The following is a 10,858-nucleotide window of genomic DNA, read 5'->3' as shown; positions in this document are numbered from 1 at the left end:
TTTTTATTTTTTAGACAAACCAGGTACATCATCTTAATCTACAGACTTTAACTGTCACTTTTCAAAATAGTCTCCATTTCTTTCCACACATTTTTCCCGCCTTTCTGTAAGTTTGAAAATTCCCTTGCTGTAGAAGTCCGTTTTATCTCCCCGAAGACACTGACGCACTGCTTTCCGGATGTCCTCCAGCGTCTCGTAGCGTTGTCTCGTAGCTGCTTCTTTACAGAACAGAAAAGATTGTAGTCGGAGGGTGCCAAGTCGGGACTGTAGGGAAATTGAGGAAGAATTTCCCACCAAATGTTCTGATTTTCTCCACGCTGACACGATCAGTGTGAGGTCACGCGTTATCGTGTTGCAGGATAATCTTTCCAGGGCGTTTCTCGCGCAATGCACGACGGAGCTTCAAAACTGTCTGAATATAGCGGACAGCATTTATGGTCTGTCCAGGTTCAAGAAATTCAACCAAAATGCATCCCACAACTCATCAACTCTTTCCTTGCTGCGTTCCGCTACGAGGCTCATCTTGGATGCTAGTATTCTCATCTTCGAAATGATTCACCCATCTCCTAACACTGCTGGCGCCCATGCACACATCTCCGTATGCACGCTGAAGTCTGAGGTGAATTTCAGCAGCAGATTTTTCTTCTTTAACAAGGAATTTAATGACAGCACGCTGTCGAAACGGAGCACTGTTGTTCGACCATTTTGCAAACATTGGCTGTGGTCACATGATACAATATGTCACAATATGTCAATACATACGGTCTTACTAATAAAAACTCTATATACAGACGTTTAACTGTCTTATAGTTGTACAATGAGTAGCTCGTTTATACAGCTACGTCATAATTTCGTCATTACTTCGTTACGAAAGGTAATAGAATATTTGAGGTTTTCTATTGCATCCGGTAGAGCGCTCTAGTGTGACGTGTTAAGTATCGATAGTACAACTGGCTCTAATCGATTACTACACTACATTTTGGCCAAAGAGTGCAAGCTACAGCAATATTATTCTAATTATTCTGTGCTCTTTGGTTTGTTCTTCTGTGGTTACAAGGCAACCATCATTATAAAATGACAGTCGATACGAACAGCTGTTAGAAAGGCGGCCATTTTTTTCTCTATATACAACGCTTAAACAAAGACTTTCGTTTATATAACTACTGCAAAGCAATTCCCATGTATAGTTACAGCCTGTTTATACATCCATCGTTTATGCATGGTTTATTAGTAAAGTTTTCTGTCTCAACTCTACATAAGTCTCGTATAAAAACTATACACGGTTTATTAGTAAGACTGATAGTGTAAAGTCTGTTGATTATGATCATATAATAGTTTTTGTTACATTGTTTTTTATTTTTTATTTTATTTTATTAGGTTATTTTACGACGCTTTATCAACATAGGCTATTTAGCGTCTGAATAAGATGAAGATGATAATGCCGATGGAATGAGTCCGGGGTCCAACATCGAAAGTTACCCAGCATTTGCTCATATTGGGTTGAGGGAAAACTTCGGAAAAAACCTCAACCAGGTAACTTGCCCCGGCCGGGAATCGAACCCGGGCCACCTGGTTTCGCGGCTAGACGCGCTAACCGTTAATCCACAGGTGTAGACTGTTACATTGTTGAAATTGAAATTATAGCAATGTGTTGCCCATGACTTTCAGTACGATCCTCTGTACATAGGTTTTAAAGACGTAATGAGTGTTTTTGAAGTGTGGCGGGCGTTCGGAGAGGATGATATAAAGCAACAGATTCACAGCCCATCATAATGATATTGCTTCCTATTTCAAAATTTATTTTTGCTCTACTGAAAACTTGTAATTTATGACTTACGTCCTTTTTTACCGCCCACCATAGAAATAATCCATCAATTCGCAGTGATACAATCGATTCGATTCCTTGAATCACCTTCGGTTACAATTCACCGCGTCATGTCAATGGCTCTATCGCTGTTTATTGGACCATTAGCCACCTCTGTCACACTTTCACTTATTCAACAGCTTTGTCACGTGACCTGAAAGTTCGAGTCGGAACTTACACGCCCACTCAGAACATAAGACTTTGACACAGCATTCTTAATGACTGATCAAGCTCGTAGGTTTTCGAAACGCAGCTCTGTCCTGTGTAAACGTGCTGAGGAAATAGACGCCAATACAACAGGGGCCAGGTCGTTTCCCCTCTTCCCTGAGGCCAATTCTTCTAAAGCTAAGAAAATACTAATTCTGAGATTAATGTTAAGTTAGAGGCCATGGAAATCCACAGCTTAGCGGAAGGTTAATGCTCTTATATTTTCATAAATCGGGATTAGTAGTGGTAGCAATGTGAGAAGCAAACTTTTGCGCAGAAAATTTTCTCAATTGGCCACTACAGACTATCATATCAGAATATGATCACCAGAGATCGGATTTTAAAGGGAATCTTTTTTTTTATTTCAACACGAAACATGAAATAATTAGGCTAATTACGATGTTCAAAACTATCTTCCACCGACCAAATTATGTGGTTTTGACTTCCCCCCCTTTTTTTTTCCTTTTTTAGTCCATTTTCTCTTTTTTTTTCCCTCTTTTTTAAAAACATCTCTTATTTTGGTCCTTTTTTGACAGAATAACTTATCGCAAAAATTTAGGTAATTTTCATATATTTTGTCCGGTAGGCCTATAACTTCCTGAGCAAGCGAAAGTAAATATCGTTCTTCTTCTGATTCCAGACATTGAAAACTAATAAAGTGTGCTGATTTAGAGTTCAGGATAAAAAGAAAATTTTCACCTCTGGGTTCAGTTGATGTTGAGCGGTCATTTTCTATTTATAAAGACATTCTGTATTCAAAGAGGCAGAATCATATTGAAATGTTGAATGTGATCAAATACAACACTGTCCTTGTGTTGTGAAGCCATAAATATAAGCTTGTATGTGTTATTGTATCCATGAATGTGCTGAAGTGTGTTTTCAATTCAAATAGCATCCTTTTGAGGGGGTAATATAGTCCTTTTTGAAGTCTTCTTTGGCTACCGTATATCAAATACAACACTTTCCTTATGTTGTGAAGAGATAAATGTAAGATTGTGTGTGTCATGTATATCCATGAATGTGCTGAAGTGTGTTTGGGGAGTTATATAGTCATTTTTCAAGTCCTTTTTTATTGCTATAACTTTTTTATGAAAAATTTTCCCTTTAAAATCCGGTCTCTAATGATCACAAACAATCTAGAATGTGTAGTGAAAGTCAAATATGAGTTCTCAAAAGAACAAATTTTGTAGTTTCTTTTTTAATATTGGCCTTTGTGAACAGGACAACGTCTTCGGTGAGAGGATAAAGAAAAATAAATTAAGTCAGCATTACGTACAAAAACACTATCCACAGTGATAAAAAGAATTTTGCAAAAAAATATAAAGGCAAACTATGCCGTGGGAACCAAGGGAAAAATAATGACAAAGTGATTAAAACCGTCGGCAATCTTTGAAGACTAGTAAACTGTAGGATCTGTAGGCCTATCGAAGCGGCGAGTAGCAAAGCAACAGAGGGAAACACTGTATGGTGTCGGCTTATATCATAGTCTAATATAACTTATACAGTTACGAAGCTCAAAATGTAGGAAATATGCATCCTATGACAGTTGTACTTTAGTTGCTAGCCATTAAGATCCCTACTATCACCTCATCACAGACAATGCGAAATAGTACCGGCAAAGTCTATTGTTCCTATAGTCCCGTCGCTCTAATTTCCTGCAGCCAATCACGTTGCAGGTCGTCTACATTTAAACGTGTGCGTCTTGTCATTCGCTGCTGATCACGTTATGCACTTCATAAGGCTCAATATAATCGCCCACCAATTTGGTTCTTTCGTTGGCGTTCGCAGAAAGCACACGTGGACGTTATTTGCCGCTTAATTATAGTCTCGCAAGCAGAGGTTACCGACGACAGGAATGCGAACGAAACAACTCGATAAGGAAGAGCGGGCGACAGGAAAGTTCACGAGATAACTTGAATGCTATTCAAGAGTACAGTCGGAAGAGAAACGACATCGATAGAATCAGTCTTGCATTGTGATAGTTACATCACGGTTTTAGTTTCAGTTCCACTGCATGTGAATACGTGTCTTGTTCTAAGTGCGTTTATTTTATTATGTAGTGATGGAGCGTTCCCCTCGCAGAGTATCATTCTTTTATTCGTAAACATAATATTGCGCGTTTAATTCGCTTCGAATTTTTCTCTTGCTAAGCTCTTCATTTCCACAGGCGATGTCCCTATCTGTTCATCTTCTTGGAAGAGGCAGTACTTCCATCGGCCCGTACCTCTCGCTCCCTCGGCGTGCCTACATACACACGTCAAAACAGACAGTAACGTCACCACTGTTTTCGGTAATCGTTCTTTGCGCAAGCTATACAGTGCGTTTTATTTATTATCATAGGAGCTATGACATCATAATCTGCCTTCACTTCCTAAGGCGTAAGCAAAGACGAGGAGTCACGCTGGAAATACAAGCGACGCGGCTATAGTACTCTCAGTTGCTAACCGCTTGGAGCGCTGTATAGCGAGAAATGCAAAAAGTCACCTCAAGCTTCTTGATTGTATCATATCAGACTGTGATTATATGTAGTTTTGAAGGATAAGAGAAATGAAGAGCTCGAATGAATTACAGCAAGTAATGCACGCTTGTAGCCTGGGAATTCGAGTAATAATTTAACAATTTATTTGATGTACTACAGCAAATGAAGAACTCGATTGAATTACAGCAAGTAATGCACGCTTGTAGCCTGGGAATTCGAGTAATAATTTAACAATTTATTTGATGTAATACAGCAAATGAAGAACTCGATTGAATTACAGCAAGTAATGCACGCTTGTAGCCTGGGAATTCGAGTAATAATTTAACAATTTATTTGATGTACTACAGCAAATGAAGAACTCGATTGAATTACAGCAAGTAACGCACGCTTGTAGCCTGGGAATTCGAGTAATAATTTAACAATTTATTTGATGTACTAAAGCAAATGAAGAACTCGATTGAATTACAGCAAGTAATGCACGCTTGTAGCCTGGGAATTCGAGTAATAATTTAACAATTTATTTGATGTACTACAGCAAATGAAGAGCTCGAATGAATTACAGCAAGTAATGCACGCTTGTAGCCCGGGAATTCGAGTAATAATTTAACAATTTATTTGATGTACTACAGCAAATGAAGAACTCGATTGAATTACAGCAAGTAATGCACGCTTGTAGCCTGGGAATTCGAGTAATAATTTAACAATTTATTTGATGTACTACAGCAAATGAAGAACTCGATTGAATTACAGCAAGTAATGCACGCTTGTAGCCTGGGAATTCGAGTAATAATTTAACAATTTATTTGATGTACTACAGCAAATGAAGAGCTCGAATGAATTACAGCAAGTAATGCACGCTTGTAGCCTGGGAATTCGAGTAATAATTTAACAATTTATTTGATGTACTACAGCAAATGAAGAGCTCGAATGAATTACAGCAAGTAATGCACGCTTGTAGCCTGGGAATTCGAGTAATAATTTAACAATTTATTTGATGTACTACAGCAAATGAAGAACTCGATTGAATTACAGCAAGTAATGCACGCTTGTAGCCTGGGAATTCGAGTAATAATTTAACAATTTATTTGATGTACTACAGCAAATGAAGAGCTCGAATGAATTACAGCAAGTAATGCACGCTTGTAGCCTGGGAATTCGAGTAATAATTTAACAATTTATTTGATGTACTACAGCAAATGAAGAACTCGATTGAATTACAGCAAGTAATGCACGCTTGTAGCCTGGGAATTCGAGTAATAATTTAACAATTTATTTGATGTACTACAGCAAATGAAGAGCTCGAATGAATTACAGCAAGTAATGCACGCTTGTAGCCTGGGAATTCGAGTAATAATTTAACAATTTATTTGATGTACTACAGCAAATGAAGAACTCGATTGAATTACAGCAAGTAATGCACGCTTGTAGCCTGGGAATTCGAGTAATAATTTATCAATTTATTTGATGTACTACAGCAAATGAAGAGCTCGAATGAATTTAGGAAGTAATGCACGCTTGTAGCCTGGGAATTCGAGTAATAATTTAACAATTTATTTGATGTACTACAGCAAATGAAGAGCTCGAATGAATTACAGCAAGTAATGAACGCTTGTAGCCTGGGAATTCGAGTAATAATTTAACAATTTATTTGATGTACTACAGCAAATGAAGAGCTCGAATGAATTACAGCAAGTAATGCACGCTTGTAGCCTGGGAATTCGAGTAATAATTTAACAATTTATTTGATGTACTACAGCAAATGAAGAGCTCGAATGAATTACAGCAAGTAATGAACGCTTGTAGCCTGGGAATTCGAGTAATAATTTAACAATTTATTTGATGTACTACAGCAAAAGAAGAGCTCGAATGAATTACAGCAAGTAATGAACGCTTGTAGCCTGAGAATTCGAGTAACAATTTAACAATTTATTTATATGTACTACAGCAAATGAAGAGCTCGAATGAATTACAGCAAGTAATGCACGCTTGTAGCCTGAGAATTCGAGTAACAATTTAACAATTTATTTATATGTACTACAGCAAATGAAGAGCTCGAATGAATTACAGCAAGTAATGCACGCTTGTAGCCTGGGAATTCGAGTAACAATTTAACAATTTATTTGATGTACTACAGCAAATGAAGAGCTCGAATGAATTTAGGAAGTAATGCACGCTTGTAGCCTGGGAATTCGAGTAATAATTTAACAATTTATTTGATGTACTACAGCAAATGAAGAGCTCGAATGAATTATAGGAAGTAATGCACGCTTGTAGCCTGGGAATTCGAGTAATAATTTAACAATTTATTTGATGTACTACAGCAAATGAAGAGCTCGAATGAATTACAGCAAGTAATGAACGCTTGTAGCCTGGGAATTCGAGTAATAATTTAACAATTTATTTGATGTACTACAGCAAATGAAGAGCTCGAATGAATTTAGGAAGTAATGCACGCTTGTAGCCTGGGAATTCGAGTAATAATTTAACAATTTATTTGATATACTACAGCAAATGAAGAGCTCGAATGAATTACAGCAAGTAATGCACACTTGTAGCCTGGGAATTCGAGTAATAATTTAACAATTTATTTGATGTACTACAGCAAATGAAGAGCTCGAATGAATTACAGCAAGTAATGCACGCTTGTAGCCTGGGAATTCGAGTAATAATTTAACAATTTATTTGATGTACTACAGCAAATGAAGAGCTCGAATGAATTACAGCAAGTAATGCACGCTTGTAGCCTGGGAATTCGAGTAATAATTTAACAATTTATTTGATGTACTACAGAAAATGAAGAGCTCGAATGAATTACAGCAAGTAATGCACGCTTGTAGCCTGGGAATTCGAGTAATAATTTAACAATTTATTTGATGTACTACAGCAAATGAAGAGCTCGAATGAATTACAGCAAGTAATGAACGCTTGAAGCCTGGGAATTCGAGTAATAATTTAACAATTTATTTGATGTACTACAGCAAATGAAGAGCTCGAATGAATTATAGTAAGTAATGAACGCTTTTAGCCTGGGAATTCGAGTAATAATTTAACAATTTATTTGATGTACTACAGCAAATGAAGAACTCGATTGAATTACAGCAAGTAATGCACGCTTGTAGCCTGGGAATTCGAGTAACAATTTAACAATTTATTTATATGTACTACAGCAAATGAAGAGCTCGAATGAATTACAGCAAGTAATGCACGCTTGTAGCCTGGGAATTCGAGTAACAATTTAACAATTTATTTGATGTACTACAGCAAATGAAGAGCTCGAATGAATTTAGGAAGTAATGCACGCTTGTAGCCTAGGAATTCGAGTAATAATTTAACAATTTATTTGATGTACTACAGCAAATGAAGAGCCTGAATGAATTATAGGAAGTAATGCACGCTTGTAGCCTGGGAATTCGAGTAATAATTTAACAATTTATTTGATGTACTACAGCAAATGAAGAGCTCGAATGAATTACAGCAAGTAATGAACACTTGTAGCCTGGGAATTCGAGTAATAATTTAACAATTTATTTGATGTACTACAGCAAATGAAGAGCTCGAATGAATTACAGGAAGTAATGCACGCTTGTAGCCTGGGAATTCGAGTAATAATTTAACAATTTATTTGATGTACTACAGCAAATGAAGAGCTCGAATGAATTATAGGAAGTAATGCACGCTTGTAGCCTGGGAATTCGAGTAATAATTTAACAATTTATTTGATGTACTACAGCAAATGAAGAGCTCGAATGAATTACAGCAAGTAATGAACGATTGTAGCCTGGGAATTCGAGTAATAATTTAACAATTTATTTGATGTACTACAGCAAATGAAGAGCTCGAATGAATTACAGCAAGTAATGAACGCTTTTAGCCTGGGAATTCGAGTAATAATTTAACAATTTATTTGATGTACTACAGCAAAAGAAGAGCTCGAATGAATTACAGCAAGTAATGCACGCTTGTAGCCTGGGAATTCGAGTAATAATTTAACAATTTATTTGATGTACTACAGCAAATGAAGAGCTCGAATGAATTACAGCAAGTAATGCACGCTTGTAGCCTGGGAATTCGAGTAACAATTTAACAATTTATTTGATGTACTACAGCAAATGAAGAGCTCGAATGAATTTAGGAAGTAATGCACGCTTGTAGCCTGGGAATTCGAGTAATAATTTAACAATTTATTTGATGTACTACAGCAAATGAAGAGCTCGAATGAATTACAGCAAGTAATGCACGCTTGTAGCCTGGGAATTCGAGTAATAATTTAACAATTTATTTGATGTACTACAGCAAATGAAGAGCTCGAATGAATTACAGCAAGTAATGCACGCTTGTAGCCTGGGAATTCGAGTAACAATTTAACAATTTATTTGATGTACTACAGCAAATGAAGAGCTCGAATGAATTTAGGAAGTAATGCACGCTTGTAGCCTGGGAATTCGAGTAATAATTTAACAATTTATTTGATGTACTACAGCAAATGAAGAGCTCGAATGAATTATAGGAAGTAATGCACACTTGTAGCCTGGGAATTCGAGTAATAATTTAACAATTTATTTGATGTACTACAGCAAATGAAGAGCTCGAATGAATTACAGCAAGTAATGAACGATTGTAGCCTGGGAATTCGAGTAATAATTTAACAATTTATTTGATGTACTACAGCAAATGAAGAGCTCGAATGAATTACAGCAAGTAATGAACGCTTTTAGCCTGGGAATTCGAGTAATAATTTAACAATTTATTTGATGTACTACAGCAAAAGAAGAGCTCGAATGAATTACAGCAAGTAATGCACGCTTGTAGCCTGGGAATTCGAGTAATAATTTAACAATTTATTTGATGTACTACAGCAAATGAAGAGCTCGAATGAATTACAGCAAGTAATGCACGCTTGTAGCCTGGGAATTCGAGTAACAATTTAACAATTTATTTGATGTACTACAGCAAATGAAGAGCTCGAATGAATTTAGGAAGTAATGCACGCTTGTAGCCTGGGAATTCGAGTAATAATTTAACAATTTATTTGATGTACTACAGCAAATGAAGAGCTCGAATGAATTACAGCAAGTAATGCACGCTTGTAGCCTGGGAATTCGAGTAATAATTTAACAATTTATTTGATGTACTACAGCAAATGAAGAGCTCGAATGAATTACAGCAAGTAATGCACGCTTGTAGCCTGGGAATTCGAGTAACAATTTAACAATTTATTTGATGTACTACAGCAAATGAAGAGCTCGAATGAATTTAGGAAGTAATGCACGCTTGTAGCCTGGGAATTCGAGTAATAATTTAACAATTTATTTGATGTACTACAGCAAATGAAGAGCTCGAATGAATTTAGGAAGTAATGCACGCTTGTAGCCTGGGAATTCGAGTAATAATTTAACAATTTATTTGATGTACTACAGCAAATGAAGAGCTCGAATGAATTTAGGAAGTAATGCACGCTTGTAGCCTGGGAATTTGAGTAATAATTTAACAATTTATTTGATGTACTACAGCAAATGAAGAGGTCGAATGAATTATAGGAAGTAATGCACGCTTGTAGCCTGGGAATTCGAGTAATAATTTAACAATTTATTTGATGTACTACAGCAAATGAAGAGCTCGAATGAATTACAGCAAGTAATGAACGCTTGTAGCCTGGGAATTCGAGTAATAATTTAACAATTTATTTGATGTACTACAGCAAATGAAGAGCTCGAATGAATTTAGGAAGTAATGCACGCTTGTAGCCTGGGAATTCGAGTAATAATTTAACAATTTATTTGATATACTACAGCAAATGAAGAGCTCGAATGAATTATAGGAAGTAATGCACGCTTGTAGCCTGGGAATTCGAGTAATAATTTAACAATTTATTTGATGTACTACAGCAAATGAAGAGCTCGAATGAATTACAGCAAGTAATGCACGCTTGTAGCCTGGGAATTCGATAATAATTTAACAATTTATTTGATGTACTACAGCAAATGAAGAGCTCGAATGAATTACAGCAAGTAATGCACGCTTGTAGCCTGGGAATTCGAGTAATAATTTAACAATTTATTTGATGTACTACAGCAAATGAAGAGCTCGAATGAATTACAGCAAGTAATGCACGCTTGTAGCCTGGCAATTCGAGTAATAATTTAACAATTTATTTGATGTACTACAGCAAATGAAGAGCTCGAATGAATTACAGCAAGTAATGCACGCTTGTAGCCTGGGAATTCGAGTAATAATTTAACAATTTATTTGATGTACTACAGCAAATGAAGTGCTCGAATGAATTACAGCAAGTAATGAACGCTTGTAGC

The sequence above is a fragment of the Periplaneta americana genome, chromosome 11 (genome assembly GCF_040183065.1).
Source record: "Periplaneta americana isolate PAMFEO1 chromosome 11, P.americana_PAMFEO1_priV1, whole genome shotgun sequence".
NCBI classification, from domain to species: domain Eukaryota; kingdom Metazoa; phylum Arthropoda; class Insecta; order Blattodea; family Blattidae; genus Periplaneta; species Periplaneta americana.
The sequence above is the reverse complement of the archived record's forward strand: the minus strand, read 5'-3'. Positions refer to the sequence as shown.